The sequence below is a fragment of the Ranitomeya imitator genome, chromosome 6 (assembly GCF_032444005.1).
Source record: "Ranitomeya imitator isolate aRanImi1 chromosome 6, aRanImi1.pri, whole genome shotgun sequence".
NCBI lineage: Eukaryota > Metazoa > Chordata > Amphibia > Anura > Dendrobatidae > Ranitomeya > Ranitomeya imitator.
The window spans coordinates 398,056,779-398,078,831 of NC_091287.1; the positions used below are offsets into that span (position 1 = coordinate 398,056,779).

The window sequence follows — 22,053 nt, forward strand, 5'->3', positions numbered from 1 at the left end:
TTATGCAGAAATGTAGTTTTCAGAATGCTAATTTATTTAAATACAATAGAATCACTCATAAACATCGGATCAAACACGAAGTAACTAATACAATATGTACATGCGACACAACAGTGATGACGTTTCGACCCTCCCGGGTCTTAGTCTAAGGTCGCTGTGAATATAAAAACAACAACATATAGAAATGAACACAATAGTAAAGGATGCAACATAGTACAGATGCCGTAGTAAAAGTAGTTCACATTTATGTACGTTCCTAATATTATTCATAGCCCAGGGCAAAATATCGTCTCCATATGTAGTGAGGCTAAATTAGTTGTTTACTGAAAGGAATACATCACATGAACCGGTATCTAAGGAGAACCTAGTTAATGGTGATAAGGTATTACCTTAATCCAGGTACTGTGAGTGACTTTTTTTGGAGCAAGGTATCCCTGTAATATCCAGGGGCTAGAAGCAATAATAGTGGTATTAACATCTTGTGGTTAAATTGAAGGTTATCAGCCATATGGGGTTATGATTTACAGTTTAAAGCTCATTGAATGTGCGACCTGGTTGATGATCCGTATAAAATGAGAAACCTAAAAGGTCATAAGTGTGATGATGAGGGGAAATGACAGAAATGCATAGCAGGTTTTAATGTGGTGCCCTTATAATGTGGAATAGGCATTTACCTTAGTAGTGCGGTTTAAGCGGCGCATCTGCGTCTTGCTTATGAAAAAGTGAAAGCCTGCAAGGGTCACCAGAGCATACAGTAAGACGTGAGTAAAGCGTAATGAGGTATGGAGTGTGTACTCCATCTGTGGTGCGGCAAGGAGCTAGCGTTTACCTGGTAGAGTGGAAGAGCGGTGCTCCTGCATCCTGCTGTGTGGTGTGCCCTGATCGCTATGGAGCGACCTTACATAGTCCTGCCGCTCTGTGGACCGGAAATTGTAAACCGGAAGTGACGTCGCGTCACTCCTGTCCTACGGAATGCGCATGTCCGAGCGTTGTTAGGGACTCTCCCTGCTTGGTAACTGCAAGCGCTAATGTGCGCTAATGTGCGCTGTGTGGGGACATGAATACTTGTCGAGATGGTGGGTTTTATCTAACGGGGCATAGTCAGTGCTACCCGGATCATAGTTAATGAAAGCATGACCCCTATATTAGTTAGTAGTTAGTTAGTGAAGGTCTACATTCAAGTAATAGTCTGCAATGTAAGAACCTTTCACATAACCAAAAGAAAAATTATAAGGAAAAAAGGGAGGGAATAAATTAGAAAATAAAAGTAAAAATAAAAATAAAATAAAATATAGGCGGGTATATACATGAACCTAGGGAAAAAAACAGTTTATATGGTCAATGCCCAGAAAATTAAGAACGAAAAAATGAAAGAAATGCAAAAATTGAAAAGAATGAAAAAAATAAAAAGAATGAAAAAAATAAAAAAAATGAAAAAAATACAATGTAAAACTATAAAAGCCCCAGAGGTTAGGAGTAGACACTCACCTAGATATAGATGGCATCAGTGTGTCTAGAAGGCAAGAAAAAAACGGTTAATGATATCATAAAAGCCAATTAATTTCCCTGTTCAGGCCTTTAGGTTCAAGTGTGTCTAAAGTGTGAATCCAGTAAGACTCTCTTTGTTTTAGGATTTTCACCCGATCGCCACCTCGCCTAGGGCGATCTATTTGTTCCACCACTTGGAATTTCAACAGTGCCACCGAATGGCGATGTTTGAGAAAATGATCCGGGAGAGGGAGCCAGGTCTTCCCACATTTGATTGTAGATTTATAGCTGGCTATCCTGTCTTTCACATGCTGTGTGGTCTCCCCTACATAGAGGAGGCCACATGGGCATTTCACTATGTAGATGGCAAAATTGGTATCACAAGTGTAATAACCGCGTATGGGATAGGATTTGCCAGTCGTGGGATGTGTAATATTTTCAGACTTAATAATGTTAGAGCAGGAGGCACAATTCAAACAGGGGAATGTGCCATGGCGTCTAGTGCTTAAAAGTCTTTGTGTGGTAGTTAGGCGGGCGCTGCCTATATCTGCTCTTAATAATCTGTCCCTCAAGTTGGTTGCTCTTTTGGTACACATCAGAGTAGGAGTGTTGAAAGACTCAATTTTGGGGTAAGCACCGGCCAAAAGTGGCCAATGTTTTCTAATAATAGAGTGGACCTTTGGCATCAGGGGTTGGTGTGTGTGCACAAATAGTACCCTTTCCCTTGGTTAAATAGGTGGAGAAGGTGATGGTGGAGTAAGAGCGCAAGCTTTTTCTTTGGCTGGTAACTTTGAGGGATAATTCCTCTCTTTGAATTTCTGTGCCATAGTGTCCAATCTGGTTGTTACTGTGTCCGCTTCAGAAACTATACGTGTAACTCTGTTAAATTGTGAACGGGGTATACTGTCTCTAGTGGTTTTCGGGTGGCAACTTGAATAATGGAGTAAGCTGTTGCAATCTGTCGGTTTGCAAAACAGATCTGTTTGAAGGTGTCCCTCTGGGTCTTTGATTACTGAGGTATCGAGGAAGGGTACTGAGTCTTTGTCCTGGTGAATGGTAAATTGTAACTCAGGGTAAATGGAGTTCAGGTACCGGTGGAACGTATTTAAGGTAGCGGGTGTGCCTTTCCAGATGAGAAATATGTCATCTATGAATCTATGATAACAAATGGCATTTTGTTGGAATAAAGAGTGGGTAAAGACATATCTGATCTCAAAATGATTCATGAAGGCGTTTGCGTAGGCAGGCGCTACATTTGACCCCATCGCGGTACCCCGTTTCTGGTTATAGAAAGTGTCCTCATAAAGAAACATTTTTTCATGGAGCACCAATTTAAGTAAATCCAAACATAGTTGGATCGAATCCGCTGATAGATCTGAATCTTCTAAAAGGAATTTGGTTGCCTCAATGCCCTTGTCATGTGAAATTGACGTGTACAAACTATTGACATCTAATGTCACTAGTAGGGTGTCAGGGGGAATTGAACCCAGCTGTTTCAAGATAGTTAAGAAGTGGCCCATATCAAGTAAAAGGATTTTGTTGTTCTTATTAGGGGCGTGAGGACTTTTTCCAAAAATACTGACAGAGGGGAGAGATTGGACTCTGTGGAGGTCACGATGGGCCTCCCTGGTGGATTGTTGAGTGATTTGTGTATTTTTGGTGGAATGTAGAGAACTGGCATGATCGGGTGGGGATGTGATAAAAAAGAGGCCATTTTCTGGTCTATTGTGTTTTGCTCAAGATATAGTTTGATGAGATGTTTGATCTTACGATCAATGTCAAAGGTGGGGTCCCTTGGTATAACTTGGTATGTTTCAGTGTCTGACAGTTGTCTATATACCTCCTGGTTATACGTCAGTCGGTCCATGACCACAATGGCCCCACCTTTGTCAGCCGGTTTTATGATAATCTCCTTATTTTCCACTACATTTCTGCATAAGATATTCCACTTAGGGAGTGCAGTAGATTTACTATACCCTGTAATTAGACCTCACAGTCTGTCATACCAGCACCCCGATCTATCATAGAGTGCCGGTCAATATTTTGGATTTAAGATCACAGGATAGGCAGAGTCCGGTCGGCTTAGAGGCAAGGATTCCCCTTTTCCAGGTGGAGATTAAGAGCTTTCCCTCTAGCGCGGTGGTGTTGTAGTCCCTTACTGCCTATGGCTTCAGATAAGGTCCTCACAGATCTTCTCTGTCCCCCATATAGGATAGGACAATACCTGCCTGACAGGTAAGTCAAGCCTTTTTACAGGGACTCTATCACGCCCCGGGCTCTATGTGTTACTGTGCCTCAGGCGTGTGTGGTGGACAGGTAACTTGCAGTTCAGCTGTCCTGCCAGTTTCTGATGTAAGTCCTAGAGTCCCTTACAACCTCGGTGGTCCGGCTACTGGTGTCTGCGCCTTGACGGGGAGACAGTCTGCTCGCTGCCGTCCTCCCCCTGGTGTCTTTGCCTGTGCTCCTCTCTCCTACACGCTCACTGCAATATGTTCTGCTTTCGGTGTTGTCTCTGTTCAGGAGCTGCAGCAGTCTGTCGTGGCTGCACGGCCCCTCATACTTTCTCCCTGCCTCAGACTGATCCAGTCTGCTGTCTGGCACTAACTGTTTAACTTTCCCTCCAAACCACAATTTATATATAGGGGAGTCACCTAGGAATAGGATCAAAAGCTCCCCCTTGTGGCCTTGTGTTTACCTTGTGACAGTTATCCTCCCTTGCCTCAAAGCGTAACATCACTCTCTCCCTGTGGGGGAAGCAATGTTACCGTGACGACCAGGATCCTGGGGCGCCACACTTATAACATGTACCATATATACTTCATTCCTGTAATGAGCGGTACCAGTGACCGCTGACAGAGGAAGAAGCTGCAGTGCCCGGAGACCATCTGTCCGGGAGAAGGAGCCAGGGACCGCGCCGAAGCAGGTGAATATTTCATATTTACCTGTCTGCGTTCCACCCGCTGGGTGCCGCTCCGTCTTCCCATTCTCTTGCTGTGACTGTTCAGGTCAGAGGGCGCGATGACGTATTAGTGTGCGCGCTGCCCTCTGCCTGAACAGTCACTGAGGAGAGACGGGACGCTGAGGAGCAGTGGGCAGCATCTAGAAGTGAGTATGTCATTTTTTTATTGCAGCAGCAGCATTATATTTGGCACAGCTTTATATGGAGCATCTATGGGGCAATAATGAACGGTATGGAGCATTATATGGGGCATCTATGGGGCCATAAAGAACTGCATGGAGCATTATATGGGGCATCTATGGGGCCATAAAGAACTGCATGGAGCATTATATGGGGCATCTATGGGGCCATAATGAACTGAATGGAGCATTATATGGGGCCATAAAGAACTGCATGGAGCATTATATGGGGCATCTATGGGGCCATAAAGAACTGTATGGAGCATTATATGAAGCATCTATGGGGCCATAAAGAACTGCATGGGACATTATATGGGGCATCTATTGGGCCATAAAGAACTGCATGGATCATTATATGGGGCATCTATGGGGCCATAAAGAACTGCATGGAGCATTATATGGGGCATATTTTAATATGAAGCATCTTATGGGACCATAATGAACTGTATGGAGTATTATATGGGGCTCCTGATTCAATATGGATATTCAAAAACACTTAACCTACTGATGTCTCAATTAATTTTACTCTTATTGGTATCTATTTTTATTTTTGGCATTTACCGGTAGCTGCTGCATTTTCCACCCTAGGCTTACACTCGAGTCAATAAGTTTTCCCAGTTTTTTGTTGCAAAATTAAGGGGGGTCGGCTTATACTCGGGTCGGCTTATACTCGAGTATATACGGTATTTATTTTTTTACAATTACAATTACATTTTAATTGGCGTTCCCCTATATGTCAACTTTATTTTTATAAACATATTATTTGACAGGGGCGAGGCTAGTACCCATTATATAGACTGTTCAGTTTCTCATTTTTTGTCTTGTTTTCTTTTATTTATTTATTTTTTGCTTCTATTTTATTTTTGTTTTTTTGTTTATTTATTTTTTATTTATTTCACAAACTGTTTGCCCCATAAGGTCTTAAAGTATGTTTGGTGGGAATTTTAACTCACCACTCCAGCGTTTTTTTTATTGCAGGGCTGGAGTGCTGAAACTAACCCAAGCTCCCTAACCTTAGTTTTATACTCACAATCTGCCATCTTCATCTTTAACCTGCACCACTCCGGTCATTCTCCAGCAGTTTGTGACCTGCCGGATTGCTCCATTGGTTGTTGAAGTCACAACTCAATGGAAGTCTATGAGACCAATAACAAGGGGTCTCACAGACTTACATTGAGGGCTTGTTACCTTATCAGTCAGAAGTTGCGGTCCCAAGATGGTGGCACAGGACTGGAAAAAGCCAGAAAGAGCTGAAGACGACAGCTGGTAAGTACTATATAAGACTATGGTCAGGTAACTTAGATTAGGAGCATCATTCTAACGGTGAAATAAAAATAACACTAGAGTGATGCTATAACATATTAATTCTTTTTATTGCTGATTTCACATGGCCTAGCTAATACAGAGTGCTGCTGTGTTTTCTTTTTCTATATAATGCAGCCATCACAGCTTGTACCTGTTCACACTTAGGAGGCGCTAGTCAGGATTTCCTTAGTATTGCACAGGGGTTGGAATAATCACCTGTGCAGATGATCACATTACCACCGATGCAATACTAAAGAAATCCTGAAAATCTGCACTGTTGGCGGCCCTCGAGGCCTGGAGTTGGGGACCACTGGCCTAGCGTATGCAGAGTACTGATGTGTTTTCTTTTTCCATATAATGCAGCCACCACAGCTTGCACCTGTTCACACTTAGGAGGCGCTGGTCAGGTTTTTCGGTATATATATACAGTATATATATATATATATATATATATATATATGAGCCCTCAAGGGCAGGGTCCTCGCTCCTCTGTATCAGTCTGTCATTGCTAGTCTGTTTTCTGTAATTTGTATGTAACCCCTTCTCATGTACAGCACCATAGAATCAATGGTGCTATATAAATAATAATAATATATATATATATCAGATAAAAGCCGAAAGCCGTACTATTGATTTAGCATAACCAGCAACTATAGGGTCATAGCAGACAGGTGGTTAGCTCAGCCCCAGTGGATACTGGGAAAGTTGTTATTGTGGCCGGGACATCCAAGAGTAAGGTGCATGCTAGAGAGTCTCCAGTCAGGCTGAAGTCAGACAAGCTGTATAGGCCAGTTCTTCCTGGGAAGCAATTGCTGTAACCATGGAAGCAGTGAGGACAGACAGGAGCATATTTATTACCTCATGATAGTAGTGAGGGAGCTACAGCACCGGACTCAATTCCGTCCCCCCACTTCACTGCATGAGAAAGGTACAGTTCTGCTTAGGTTAAAGGTACCGTCACACTAAGCGACGCTGCAGCGATACCGACAATGATCCGGATCGCTGCAGCGTCGCTGTTTGGTCGCTGGAGAGCTGTCACACAGATAGCTCTCCAGCAACCAACGATCCCGAGGTCCCCGGGTAACCAGGGTAAACATCTGGTTACTAAGCGCAGGGCCGCGCTTATTAACCCAATGTTTACCCTGGTTACCATCGTTAAAGTAAAAAAAACAACCACTACATACTTACCTACCGCTGTCTGTCCTCGGCGCTGTGCTTCTCTGCTCTGGCTGTGAGCGCCAGGCAGCCGGAAAGCAGAGCGGTGACGTCACCGCTCTGCTTTCCGGCCGCTGTGCTCACAGCCAGAGCAGAGAAGCAGAGCGCCGAGGACAGACAGCGGTAGGTAAGTATGTAGTGGTTGTTTTTTTTACTTTAACGATGGTAACCAGGGTAAACATCGGGTTACTAAGCGCGGCCCTGCGCTTAGTAACCCGATGTTTACCCTGGTTACCAGCGAAGACATCGCTGAATCGGCGTCACACACGCCGATTCAGCGATGTCAGCGGGAGATCCAGCGACGAAACAAAGTTCTGGACTTTCTTCCCCGACCAGCGATATCACAGCAGGGCCTGATCGCTGCTGCCTGTCACACTGGACGATATCGCTAGCCAGGACGCTGCAACGTCACGGATCGCTAGCGATATCGTCTAGTGTGACGGTACCTTTAGACATTGTGTGTGAAGAAAAGTTATCTGTGAAGAGAAGTTATCTGTAAAGATACTTTAATATACAGCTCTGGCAAAAATTAAGAGACCACTGCAAAAATTAAGAGACCACTGCAAAATTTTCAGTTTGACTGATTTTTCTCTTTATAGGTATATTTTTGAGTAAAATGTAAATTGTTCTTTTATTCTATAAACTTCTGACAACATGTCTCCGAATTTCCAAGCAATAAATTTTGCTTCTTTTGTTGAAAAGGAGAAATGGTCCAAATAAAAAAAAACAATGCTTTCAGACCTCAAATAATACAAAGAAAAGAAGTTCATAATCATTTAGAAACAACAATACTAATGTTTTAACTCAGGAAGAGTTCAGAAATCAATATTTTGTGGCATAGCCATGATTTTTAATCACAGCTTTCATGCGTCTTGACATGCTTTCCACCAGGCTTTCACACTGCTTCTGGCGTAAAAATGTAAGCAGTTCTTCTTTGTTTGATGGCTTGTGACTATCCATCATCCTCTTGATTACATTCCAGAGGTTTTCAACGGGGTTCAGGTCTGTAGATTGGGCAGGGTTTTGATGCGATTGTCTCTTAATTTTTGCCAGAGCTGTATGTTGATGAAGCATTGCACGAAGAGAAGTTATTCTGTGTGATGAAAAGAAGCTTGAATAAAACCCCGTGATCAAATTCAGCTCAGAACTGTGTCATAGCTGTGTGTCTGTAAACCGTTATCTCTTTTCTACTGTAAAGAATTATAATTATTGATCGCCCTGAGTAAGATTTCCCCAGGATTCCATAAAGAACTCATGTTTCCTTTGTATCGCCCTCATAGAGTGGTGTGCATGCAACATAATAATAATAATAATAATAATAATAATCTTTATATATCAATAACATATTCCACAGCGCTTTACAGTTGGCACACATTATTATCACTGTCCCTGATGGGGCTCACAATCTAAATTCCCTATCATTATGCCTTTGGAATGTGGGAGGAAACCAGAGTACCCGGAGGAAACCCACGCAAACACTGGGAGAACATACAAACTCCTTGCAGATGTTGTCCTTGATGGAATTTGAACCCAGGACTCCAGCGCTGCAAGGCTGCAGTGCTATCCACTGAGCCACCGTGCTGCCCCAACATATATCTGAAGGCAAAAACAATTGAAAATACACACTAAAAGTATGAAAAATAGTGAATTTTAATAATAGCCCATTGTGGCAACATTTTGATCTATAGTGCTAAGTTTTCTCAAGCAGTTGATAAAGTGCAAATGCAATATATATAACTCCTTAACAACCGCCGATATGCATTTTAATGGCGGTAGTTAAGGGTACTTATTCCTCAGTGCTGCTTTTTAAAAACACTGAGAAATAAGAGAATAGCACCCCCTAGTGTCAGAAAATATCCAGGATCTTGGCTTCCGGGGGTAGCCGAGACCCTGGAGAACATGATTAGGGCCGGTTTTTATGGTCCCGTCACATGATCGCCATTATTCACCGAATAACGGCGATCACAAAAAGAAAGTCTGATTTACAATTCATTTCACTCTTCTCTGATATGATCTAGTCCCCCGAGCCTTCTTGGTGCCTCCTCCATCCCTGGACCCTCGTGTTCCATCCCCGGCTCTCCGCGTCGTCTTCCTGGAAGAAAATGGTGGGCGCATGTGCAGTGCGCCCACCGAGATCTGCCTGTCGGTACCCGCCGACATTTTTCCTATTGGTTTCTTTTGAGCACTGTGATAGACCCTAAAAATAGTAGATCAAACCCCCTTTTGTCACGCCCTTAGTTAGATTAAAAAAAATTTTTTAAACTTTTTTCCATTCTTTGCAGTTAGGGTTATGGTTAGGATTAGGGTTGTGTTAGGGTTGTGTTAGAGTTAGGGTTGTGTTAGGGTTGGGGTTAGGGTTGTGTTAGGGTTGGAGTTGTGCTAGGGTTGGGGTTAGAGTTGTGTTAGGGTTAGGGTTGTGTTAGGATAGAGTTGAGGTTGATGTTGGGGTTGGGATTAGGGGTGTGTTGGGTTTAGGGTTGGGTTTAGGGTTGAAGGTAGAATTGTTTTTTTTTCAAAGGTAAAAAAAATTATGATGATATGATGGCTAGTGTTGAGCGCAAGTGCTCAATGCTGAAGTTTGTATTGGTTGATTGGATATGCACGGAGAATTGCAGAACCCTGCATGCTTTTTTTTGGGTGTCTAATAGCCATGAAACATGCAGGGCAGGGACTTGTCACTCTCTCACCCACGATACTCAGGGCATACCGAGCACCCGATGCAAGCTGGAGTTGCAAGCACTTGCCATCAAAACTAATGATGACATATTCAATATTACGATCTAATGTTATAAAATTCTGTGACGTACCTGTGGGTTCAAAATGCTCACTATACCCCTGGATAAAATCTTTGAGGGGTGTGGTTTGCAAAATGAAGTCACTTGTGGGTGGCTTCCACTGTTTAGGCACATTAGGGGGCCATGGTGCCCGCCATCGATTCCCGACAATTTTGCATCAAAACGTCAAACGGTGCTCAATCCCTTCTGAGCCCTGCCATGCACCCAAACAGTGGATTTCCCCCACATATGGGGTATCGTTATACTGCACAACAAATTTTGTGGTCCATTTTCTCTTGTTACCCTTGTGAAAATAAAAATGTTTGGGTCTAAAATATTTTTTTTGTGAAAAAAGTTAAATGTTAATTTTTTTCTTTCGCGCTGCTTTAGTTCTTGTGAAGCACTTGAAGGGTTTTAAACACCTTGAGGGGTGAAGTTTTTAGAATAGTGTCACCTTTTGGTACTTTCTGTCATATTGACCCCTCAAAGTCACTTCAAATGTGATGCGGTCCCTAAAAAAATGTTTTTTTAAATTGTGTCGGAAAAATGAGAAATTGCTGGTCAACTTTTAACCCTCATAACGTCCTAACAAAAACCCCCATGTTTACAAAATTATACTGATGTAAACTTGACATATGGTAAATGTTGTTTATGAACTATTTTGTGTGACATACTGTAACTCTATGATTTAAGGGCACAAAAATTAAAAGTTTGAAAATTGCAAAATTTTCAAAAAATTTTTTCATTAATAACTGCAAATTATATCGAAGAAATGTTACTACTAACATGAAGTACAATATGTCACAAAAAACATTCTCAGAATCAGTGGGATTCGTTGAGGCATTGCAGTTATTATAACCTCATAAAGTGATAGTGGTCAGAATTGTAAAAATTGGCTTGCTCATTAAGGTCAAAATTTAAGAAACATTCAAAATGTGTCAAGATATAAATACATCATAATGATCAGTGAAAAATTTCACAGTGAAATGTAAAAAAGTCCATAGTGCTAAATTGACATACTGTAGTACACATGTAAGCATCATTATTGCAAATTAAATAGATGACTCACCCTGTCTTATAAAAGCTTATGATAGCCCAAAAACCTGCATTTGTTGTTCTAAGGGTATGTGCACACGTTAAGGATTTGGCTGCGGATCCGCAGTGAATTTGACGCTGCAGATTCGCAGCAGTTTTCCATGCGTTGTACAGTACCATGTAAACCTATGGAAAACCAAATCCGCAGTGCACATACTGCGGAAAATTCCGCGTGGAAACATTGCAGTTCATTTTCCGCAGAATGGCAATTTTTTGTGCGGATTCCGCAGCGTTTTACAACGGTTCCATAATTGGAATCCGCAGGTATAAAAACGCAGGTGAAATCCGCACAAAATCCGTAGTAAATCCGCTGTAAATCTGCAGGTAAAACGCAAGGCGTTTTACCTGTGGATTTTTCAGAATCTGTGCGGAAAAATACGCAATGGAATCTGCAACGTGTGCACATACCCTAATAGTTCCTCTGCGCTTGTCTAAAAAGATCAATAAACTAGAAAGGAAGAAAAGGTCCCGGGTGTGTTGTGCAAATTTGCATGTGTGCAGTGACATGTAAAGTCAATTGCACCAACTCGCAAGAGGCAAGCAGTATACTGCATATGTGGGCGCATGCTCTGTGATATATAGAGTCAACCGATGCCATCTTAAGGAAGGGAAAGAGAAAAATACATAGAGAAAAGAAGAGCAGCCGCACTACTAGATCCTTCCGTGTAATAAAAACCTTTGTCCTTTATTTCTTACAACATTGACATGGTGAGGAGGGCAGGAAGATTTGCAAAAATGCCGCTAACAAGATGGGACGACGTCCGTTTTGCGTCTTACATGCTTCAATGGGCCCTTCCAGAGTGCTCTGTACCTCAGACTTGGCTGAAGGTTCACCTTCCAACAAGACAATGACCCTAAGCACACAGCTAATATAACAAAGGAGTGGCTTCAGCACAACTCTGTGACCATTCTTGACTGGTCCAGCCAGAGCCCTGACCTAAACCCAATTCAACATGTCTGGAGAGACCTGAAAATGGCTGTCCACCAACGTTCACCATCCAGCCTGACAGAACTGGAGAGGATCCCCAAATCCATGTGTGAAAAACCTTTTGCATTATTCCCAAGAAGACTCATGGCCATTGCTAGACTGGCCATCTGGCAATTCTATAAAATGCCAGAAGAGCCTGTCTGGTCATGGGCCACCTTGTCTGCTACTTTGTTAACAGAATCAGTGTTCTCAAGATATCCATACTGTTAAAAAATGTGACGAGCACAAAGTCACTGACTCCCTCACAAACCCCAGCAGGCCACTGGTATCATTAGAAATACTGGTCTTGTAGTAAATCTAGCCAGGGTAATATTAGTAATATGGTGCTTCGGGACAGGGACAGCATGGGCCTGTGTGATTTCAAATGCCAGAGCTGAATTTCATCCCCAATCCATACCTGCTCATGGCTGTACTAGCTCAAAAGAGTGCTTCTACTCAATACTGAGCAAAGGGTCTGAATACTTATGACCATGTGATATTTCAGTTTTTCTTGTTTAACAAATTTGCAAAAATTTCTACATTTCTATTTTTTTCAGTCAAGATGGGATGCAAAGTGTACATTAAAGGTAAGGTACCGCGTTTGTAGATCATTAATAAATCACTGTAATGTAGCATAACATTCTACTATAAGCAAGTTTTGAATGCATGTGAAACAGATTTCATGTGTTATATGAGTTTAAAGAATGCACTGGGGGCTGACATCTTGGTTTTGCAGCAGTAGCAGGACACTATCAGTGTCAGATTACGGCACCCCATGGACATAGGAGATAATAGACCAGCGCTGACCCTATCTCTCACATTGTAGCAGCATTAGCAGTGAGCTGGGCACGCCTCTGTGGGCTGCACAACTCACTGCTGTAGGTGTGACTAGCTGCCATTTTATTATAGCCCTGTGCTACCTGCCGAGCTCCACTTACTCTCTATCGCAGGACAGAAGAAGCGCTCACTGCTCCTCTGTACTCCAGGCAGGCACATCCTGGGCAGACATCGTTTGCTCCTCACACGCTTCTCCTGCTGTGTCTCCGCCTCCCCCTCACACACAGTCCCTGTGATCTCCTGTAAACTGCACTCACAGCCTGCAGAGAGGGAGGTGACACCTGGAGAGAGAGAGCAGGGCAGCTGACAGGACAGGGATTAAGGTGGGGGAAGGGGGATGGCAAGAATGTTATTCAGAAAAATGCTGCTGAGCCCACTGTGTTCTGCTCCTCTGTAAACAAGCTGTGCCTCTGATGCAGTAACTGCTGGTGATAGCAGGTCACAGGGCAGTCACACACAAAATGGCGCTGCCCTGTGATGCTGCTCTTCATTCTGCCCCAGGGATATTAGACCACCCAGAAGGGGAGGGAAATAATGTCAGCAGTTACTGCCCCAATTTTGCTGCTAACAGTAAAGCTGGTAAATCTTACTATAGCTGCTTGAGGTCTAACACGGAAAATGCTCCCCCTAGTGGTAAATATGTATAATTGTAAAAAAATATATAATATTTTTCATATAGCAATGTTTGCAAACAGTGCAAACATTGCATTAATACATTTTAATTACTATTTTAAGCTTAATTTCACAAAAAAATAACACAAAATACAAGAAAACTGGTGGCACCTTCCCTTTAATGAGAAAAAAATGAACTTTTTTTTTAATTTACCAAATGGCTGCAATCAAACATAGAGTAAAAAATTTAAAGGGGTCTGAATACTTTCCGTACCCACTGTATGTATACGGGTGCTCAGTAGTAAGCAAAGACATAAGCTCCATCTTGGAGTAGGTAAAGCAGTGCCCATGAATGTAAATCCATCTGGTTGTAAAATCTGGGGAATGAATGGAATGCAGGGGAACGTAGCTACCTACATGCTAGAGTTCGTTTGATTTTATGCCAGCAGGGGGCGCATAACCAGGCTCCTGGTTGTAAATTTATTTCACCCCTTCAGATGGATTTACAGCGTGGGACATGACTGGTCACTGGAAAGGTATGGGATATTGTTGCTTTTTTATTTTATTTTTTTCACAGAATGAGGGTCTTCAGGTGGATTAAGCGTATAATAAAGATATTAAAACCCCATGTGTGTATTTATTTCATTAAAATACTTTATTCATAATGTGTTTGTATATTATTAACCTTTTACTACTATTGGATTAATAATGGATAGGTGTTTTATTGATATCTCTCCATTATTAACCTGGCTTAATGTCACTTTACATTAGCAAAGTGACATTAACCTTTATTACCCCTTATCCCACCGCTACTCGGGAGTGGGAAGAGAAAGGCTAAGTGCCAGAATATGTGGCGGATGTTTTTAGCCAGGGGGAGCCAATAACCATGGTCCCTCTCTAGGCTACTAATATCTGCCCTGCAGTCACTGGCTTTCCCACTCTGGTGGAGAAAATTGCGCGGGAGCCCACGCCAGTTTTTCAGTGATTTAACCCTTTATTTTAACAGCTAGAGCTACCAAATTTTGCACACAGACACTTCTAACATTAGTAGTGAGGAATATGTAAAAAATAAGGGATATTAAATGGTTTACTGTATGTAAACCATGTCTCATATCATGTCGGATTTGATAAGGAGATAGGAACAGCAGTCAATTGAATTACCGGCTTTTAAGCTATCAAACACTGTATGAACTATAAATATACATATGTGTGTCTCACTGACAAATATATATATATATATATATATGTATATATATATATATATATATATATATGTTTTCACGAATATTTGAGCCCATGGATCCATTATATGTCCATTTTGCAAGGTTGCGAGAAAAAGACACAGTACGGATGCCATACGGATTACATACTGAGGATCAAACAATCAAATAAATAAGGCAGCACACTGCGGTGCTAAGGCTAGGTTCAGATTGCGTTAGAGCAATCCGTTTAGCGCTAAGCGCTAGCGGGTTGCGCTAACGCAATGTGATTTTCGGGGTCGCGTTTAACGTCCCCGCTAGTGCAGATCCCTGATCTGCGAGAGCGGGGAACGGACCTCGGGCGCGCCGCGGACGCTGCAAGCAGCGTCCGCGGCGCGCTACAAAAAACCGGCACATCGCTAGCGCGTGCCGAAAATGGCACGCGCTAGCGATGCGCGTTCCCATTGCCTTGAATGGGCGCGCTAACGGACGCGTTGCACGGCGTTAATTTCGCCGTGCAACGCTGTCCGTTAAATGCGATCCCATAACGCAATGGGAACCCAGCCTAAAACATGCAACCTTGAAACATGAAAATTGAACTGCATTACTGCACTAGAAATATGAAACAATGAGAGCGTTTAGTGCATAAATTGGCCAATTCATATGTACCTGGTAGCCACATTAAGGCATCTCTCGTATTCCAGGTCCTAAACTTTCCTTTCCTCGCTGAGAATAAACGTCTTTATCTGAAAGGGAACCTGTGAATCCTCTTAGACTAAATTTCTCTCTCTCTGTGGAGGGGTAATGGACCTGCTGCGATTAAAACACCTGTGGCTAAGAGGTGGAGGAGTGCTCAGTCAGAAGGCTAATGAATATTCGCGAGCAGTCAAGCACAAGGGAGGGGATAATAAAGAGCGACTTTCTCTCATCAACACATACACTTTCACAAGTGTACACTAGCGCATGGCCGAGAGGCCATGCTAACCTTTTATAGCGGCAGTGCTACAAGACCTTTCTAGATGGACTAATAGGAGCCGCAACAGGACCTGAGCATGTGATCCCCGACCTCCAATGGGAGGTTGTCCCGTGGGCATGCTCAGTAAGGGAAAAGCAGGACTTAGTCCCAGAAAGACCTGCTCGCTGCTGAACATTGCTGGCTACAAGGACAGAGCCTGGAAGGGCAGTAGTAACCAGTCATCCAGTATCATCCTGAGCTAGACGCTGGGACTGACGTCTCCACTGAGCAGACTCCACTGCGGCTGGAGAAGAATGGGAGACCGCAGCGGAGATGGTTTGAGATTCCCCATGTGCAGAGGCGGGAACTCGACACCTAACATTGACCTCGCTACGCTCGAAGGCAGCAATGAGCTGTGGAGCTCGAATGTGCTCGGCAGGCTCCCAGGACCTGTCCTCTGGGCCATAACCTGTCCAAGCCACCAAATAGAATTTTTTGTCACGTACCACCTTGCACCCCAAAATAGCGTTCACCTCGTAATCGTCCGTAGATCAACCCGATGTCCCAGCAGATGACTCGGAAAACCGAGACATGTATACGGGCTTCAAGAGGGACACATGAAAGGTGTTGGTGATACCTAGGCATGGAGGAAGGGCCAGACGGTAGACCACAGGGTTAACCTGTTCGAGGACCTTGAAGGGACCCAAGTTGCGAGTTGCAAACTTAGTGGACTCAACTTGCAGCCTGATGTTACGGGCGGAAAGCCATACCAAGTAGCCAGGAGCAAAGGTCGGAGCGGGGCTCCGATGTGCATCGGCGGAGGTCCTCATTCTCTCCTTGGAGGCCCGAATGGCATCCTGAGAGCGGTCCTAAATGTCCCGTGTCTCCACAGCCCAGTCTGCCACTCTGGAGTTGTAGGAAGACACGGGCATGGGCACAGGGACACACGGATGCTGGCTGTAATTTAGGAGGAATGGAGTCTGACCGGTGAAGTCAGCTACGGCGTTGTTAAGTGCAAAACTCCGCCCACAGTAGCAAGGATGCCCAGTCATCCTGCCAGGCAGAAACAAAATGTCGTAAATATGTGACCAGGGTTTGGTTGGCCCTCTCAACCAACCCATTCGTCTCGGGATGATATGCCGAGGAGAGATTAAACTCAATACTGAGTAGACAACAAAATTCTCTCCAGAATCGAGATGCAAACTGGGGACCCCGGTCACTGAAAATTTTGTCCAGCATACCATCTAGAGGAAAGATATGCTTGATGAACAATGCTGCCAGAGCCTGTGCAGAAGGTAGCCATGGAAGAGGCACCAAGTGCACCATTTTGGAAAAATGGTCGGTGATCACCCAGATAATGGTGCAGCTACAAGACTTGGGTAAGCCCACCACAAAATCCATCCCGACCATCTCCCAGGGCCTGTCCACCACCAGCAGGGGGTAAAGCAACCCAGCTGGCCGTTGCCGAGGAGACTTGTTCTTGGTGCAAGAGACACACGCCCAAACATAGTCTGCGATGTCACGAGCCATATGCGGCCACCAGTAATGTCCTCACCAGTAGCTCAGATGTCCTTTTGGACCCAAAATGTCCACCCACCCTGGACGAATGAGCCCAAGAGAGAGCCTCCGGACACAGGCTGGATGGTACAAAAGTCTTGCCCGGAGGCACAGACTCTAGTGAAACCGGGGCCACAGTTCTCAGGATCTCGTGGGGACAATAAGCTGAGGCTCCTCTTCCTCCTCCTCAGATGATACAATGGAGCGAGAGAGAGCGTCGGCATGAATGTTCTTCTCCCCGGAAAGAAAATGGAGGGTGAAATGAAATCGGGAGAAGAACAAGAGCCATCTGGCCTGGCGAGAATTTAACCGCTGAGCTGTCTGCAAGTACACCAAATTCTTGTGGTCTGTGAAGACTTGGAAGGGAAAACGAGCCCCCTCCAAGAGATGTCTCCACTCTGAGAAGGCCAACTTCATAGCTAGCAGCTCCCTATCCCAATGGAATAATTGCTCTCTGCTGGTGAGAAGGTCTTAGAAAAGAAGAAGCAAGGATGCTTCCGACCTTGAGCATCCTTTTGGAAAAGGACTGCTCCAGCACCAACGGATGAGGCATCCACCTCCATTATAAATGGCTTATCTACATCAGGGCGATGTAGGATGGGAGTGCTAGCGAAGTGTGACTTAATGGAGTGAAAGGCCATGGAGACCTCCTCAGACCACAATTTGGAATTTGCTCCCTTCTTGATGAAGGCAACCAAGGGAGCTACCAAAGTTGAGAAGTGTGGAATGAAATGGAGATAATAATTAATGAACCCCATAAAGCGCTGCACCACTTTAAGAGAATGGGGTTACTGCCAGTCCATCACAGCCTGTAGTTTGGCAAGATCCATAGCCAATCCCTGGGCGGAGATAATATAACCCAGGAAAGGTAAGGACTCCTGCTCAAATACACATTTCTCCAACTTTGCGTAGATGGAATTTGCCCATAAGAGGTCAAAGACTCTGCAAACATCTCTCCGGTGGGAGTCAATATCTGGAGAGTGGATGAGAATATCATCCAGATAGACTACGACCGAGGTGGAGAGCATATCCCGGAAGATGTCATTCACAAAGTCTTGGAAAATGGCTGGGGCATTACAGAGCCCAAAGGGCATCACCAGGTATTCATAGTGCCCATCCATGGTGTTAAAAGCCGTCTTCCATTCGTCCCCCTCACGGATGCCAATCAGGTTGTAAACACCCCTCAGATGTAATTTTGTAAATACTCTTGCTGCCCGAAGCCTATCAAAGGGCTCAGATATCAGGGGCAGAGGATACTTATTCTTAACGGTGATGACGTTAAGACCCCTGTAATCTATGCATGGACATAGTTCCCCGTTCTTCTTCTGCATGAAGAAGAACCCAGCCCCTGCAGGTGACACTGACTTCCTAATGAATCCTCTTGCCAGAAATTCCAGGATGTACTGTGACATTGCCTCGTCTCCGTGAGAGATAACAGATAGACTCGACCCCAGGGAGGCTCAACACCAGGCAAGAGGTCAATAGGACAGTCATAGGGGCGGTGAGGCGGAAGGGTCTCCGCAGCTCTTTTGGAGAACACGTCCGCATAGGGCCAATATTGCTTGGGGAGAGGATAGATCTGCGGGTACCTCAGTAGTAGCAACCTGAACACATTCCCTCTGACATCTACCCCCACAAGATTCACCCCATCCCAAAATTCTGCCTGTGGACCACCATATGAGGAGAGTGGTACCGTAGCCAAGGTATCCCTAACAGGAACTCATCAATTTCCTCAGGAATGATGAGCAGAGATATAATTTCCTGATGAGATGGCGACATGGACAGAGAAAAAGGGATGGTCTGGTGTGATATCTGTGAGGGCAGTGTCGACCCACTTACCACTCGTACGGTTACTGGTTGAGCTAACATTACCAGGGGAATTGTGTGATGTTGGGCAAAGGCAGAAGACATAAAATTGCCCTCCGCCCCAGAATCCATGCAGAGCTCTACCGAGTGGGTAAATGAGCCTATAGTAATTGTCCCCTTAAAGGACAATTTGGAGGCAAACGTCGCTGTGTCTAGTGTACCTCCACCTACTACCACTAGAGGCTGACGTTTCCTCGACCGCTGGGGACATCGGGTGGCAAGATGTCCTGACTGCTGGCAAACATGACAAACCTGGAGTGCACGAGCGGTCCGGGACTTAGATCCCGCTCGTGACACTACCATAGCCTCATGTGACTCAGGGGCCTGGACTGGTGATTCCAAAGGTTTGGCGAAGGTGGGAGCCAGCCGAAACCTCTGCCTACACTGGGCTCACTCTAACCTCCTTTCATGAAAGTGGAGGTCAATACGAGTGGACACAGCTATTAACTCTTCCAGTGTGGCGGGAATCTCCCTAGTGGCTAGAGTGTCTTCACGTGGTCAGCCAGCCCCCTCCAAAATATTGGAATAAAGGCTTTATCCGACCACTCCAGCTCAGATGCTAGGGTGTGAAAGTGGATGGCAAAATGGCTGACCAAGGATAAGCCCTGAGTCAATGCCAACAGTTGTAGCGCTGTATCATGGGTGACATGAGGTCATAAAAAGACCTGTTTCAGAGTGCTCAGGAACAACGGCGCACTCAGCACCACATGATCGTCACGCTCCCATAGTGGTGTAGCCCACTCCAACGCCCTGTCCGACAGGAGAGACATAATAAATCCCACCTTAGCCCGCTCTGTGGGGAAACGTGCGGCCAGAAGCTCAAGATGTATAGAGCAGTGGCACGAAACCCCTACAAGATTTACTATCACCAGAAAATTTTACTGGCAGCAGGAGGCGAGATAGAGTCGGAACAGGGGTGGCAGTAGACAAGGTTGCTGCAGCCACGCTAGCAGCCTGAACAGCAATTGCGGCTACATCCACAGCTGAGGTTGTGTGCTCGAGAGCCGCCAACCTACCCTCCAGTTCCTGGATGTACCACAAGGATTGCTGTTTGTCCGTCATCACTAGCCAGACCCTGGCGCTAGTGTAATATTAGGACTAGCGGAATGCACCAAATAATTAGAAAGATAGGGTAAGGTGCATTCACAGCCCTGGGTCCACAGTGCAGAGATGGAACCTGCTGCTAAGTAATGACGGACTATATGGTGGTACAATATGGATTCACACACGGGTTAACTTCACCCAGTATGAAGAAAGGGAACCCTGTTGCATCACAGGGCCACGGTACCGCACAAAGAGAGCAAGCAAGGAGTCACAGAACTCTACCCCTAGACTAGAGGATTAGAGTAAAACTAGACCTCTTGCGCTCGACACTGCAACTGTGGTGTCAGCGTAACCGAAATAATAATTTAGATGCACAGGAGTGCGTGCGGTGCTGCTCTGACAGACACCACTAACCACCCAGGCTTGACTAGGGAAAGCACTGTGATAGCGCATGGCGCCGCACTGGCGGTCATAGCAAATAGACGCTGTTTTGTGTGTTCAAGTGTTGATAACAAAGTTGGACGCTAAATAGCAATCATCCACCTTTCGCAAGCAGTCAAACACAAGGGAGGGGATAATTAAAGAGTGACTTTCTCTCATCAACACATACACTTTCACAAGTGTACACTAGCGCATGGCCGAGCAGCCATGCGAACATTTTATAGTGGCAGTGCTACAAGACCTTCCAGATGGACCAATAGGAGCCGCAACAGGACCTGAGCATGTGACCCCCGACTTCCAATGGGAGGTTGTCCCGTGGGCATGCTCAGTAAGGGAAAAGCAGGACTTAGTCCCAGAAAGACCTGCTCGCTGCTGAACATTGCTGGCTACAAAGGCGGGGCCTGGAAGGGCAGTAGTAACCAGTCATCCAGTATCAGCCTGAGCTAAACGCTGGGACCGACATCTCCACTGAGCAGACTCCACTGCGGCTGGAGAAGAATGGAAGACCGCAGTGGAGATGGTTTGAGATTCCCACTGTGCAGAGGCGGGAACTTGACACCTAACACCTGGCCTGGAATGTGAACGTGTTGTGTGTTTGGTGATTACCTGGTGAAAGAGATCTTCCTTGGCTTCCAAGCGTGACATCACCCTCCCTGTGAGGAAAGCAATGCCACTGTGACGACCAGTACAGCACTGATTTTGTCAGGAGACTTGATGGTAATGTCATCATCATGAGTCAATTCACAGAGGGCCACCTAGACCCGTAGAAGCGCTGGCATAGCGCGAAACGGCCGTCGTTCTGACCTGCTCGCACTAACTCCTTTCCTCACTCTCCCGGCCATGGACTCTTTTTAATGAAGACTCAATAAAGCTAAGGATTTTTCAGATCGGTGAGTGCTTTTCTTTTTTCTATTGTACAAGTGATCACATTTATCCGGTGCTCCAGGTATGAGCACTCTCTTAGCCAGATTGCTACAAAGAAAAAGCCAATACAGATAAGGTGAAAAACCTTGGGGTTAAAGTTATTGTACAAGTGCTGGATAGTATAAATACAAAAATGTCCTCCAAGTCTTGAACACATGTATGACATGTAAGGTTTTTCCACCTCCCGAGTAAAATTATTATTATCATTATTTATTTATATAGCACCATTAATTCCATGGCGCTGGACATCAGATGGGGTTACATCAAAATTCAAATATCACTTACAGTAAACAAAACTAACAATGACAGACTGATACATAGAGGAAGAGGACCCTGCCCTTGCGGGCTTACATTCTACAGGATTATGGGGAAGGAGACAGTAGGTCAGGGGTTGCAGTAGCTCCAATGGTGTTGAGGTGGCCGTGTGGTCATTACAGGTTGTAAGCTTCTTTGAAGACATGGGTTTTCAGGTTCCATTTGAAGGATCCAAATGTAGTGGATAACTGGACGTGTTGGGGCACAGAATTCCAGATGATGGGGTATATTTGGGAGAAGTCTTGGAGGTGATTGGGTGAGGAGCGAATAAGCGTAGAGGAGAGAAGGAGGTCTTGGGAGGACCGGAGATTACGTGAAGGA

At 44.8% G+C, this 22,053-nt stretch overlaps 1 long non-coding RNA gene across 1 annotated transcript in view; it reads right to left on the reverse strand.

Annotated features, from left to right (window-relative positions):
• Positions 1–389: 389 nt before the first annotated feature.
• The window catches only part of LOC138641431 (uncharacterized), a 39,868-nt gene continuing 18,204 nt past the window's right edge, over positions 390–22,053 (reverse strand). Inside the window, exons 2-3 of the long non-coding RNA XR_011313833.1 lie at positions 1,489–1,513; positions 390–450 (exon numbers count right to left, since the gene is read on the reverse strand). This is a non-coding gene — a long non-coding RNA (uncharacterized lncRNA). The remainder of the gene's footprint in view (positions 451–1,488; positions 1,514–22,053) is intronic.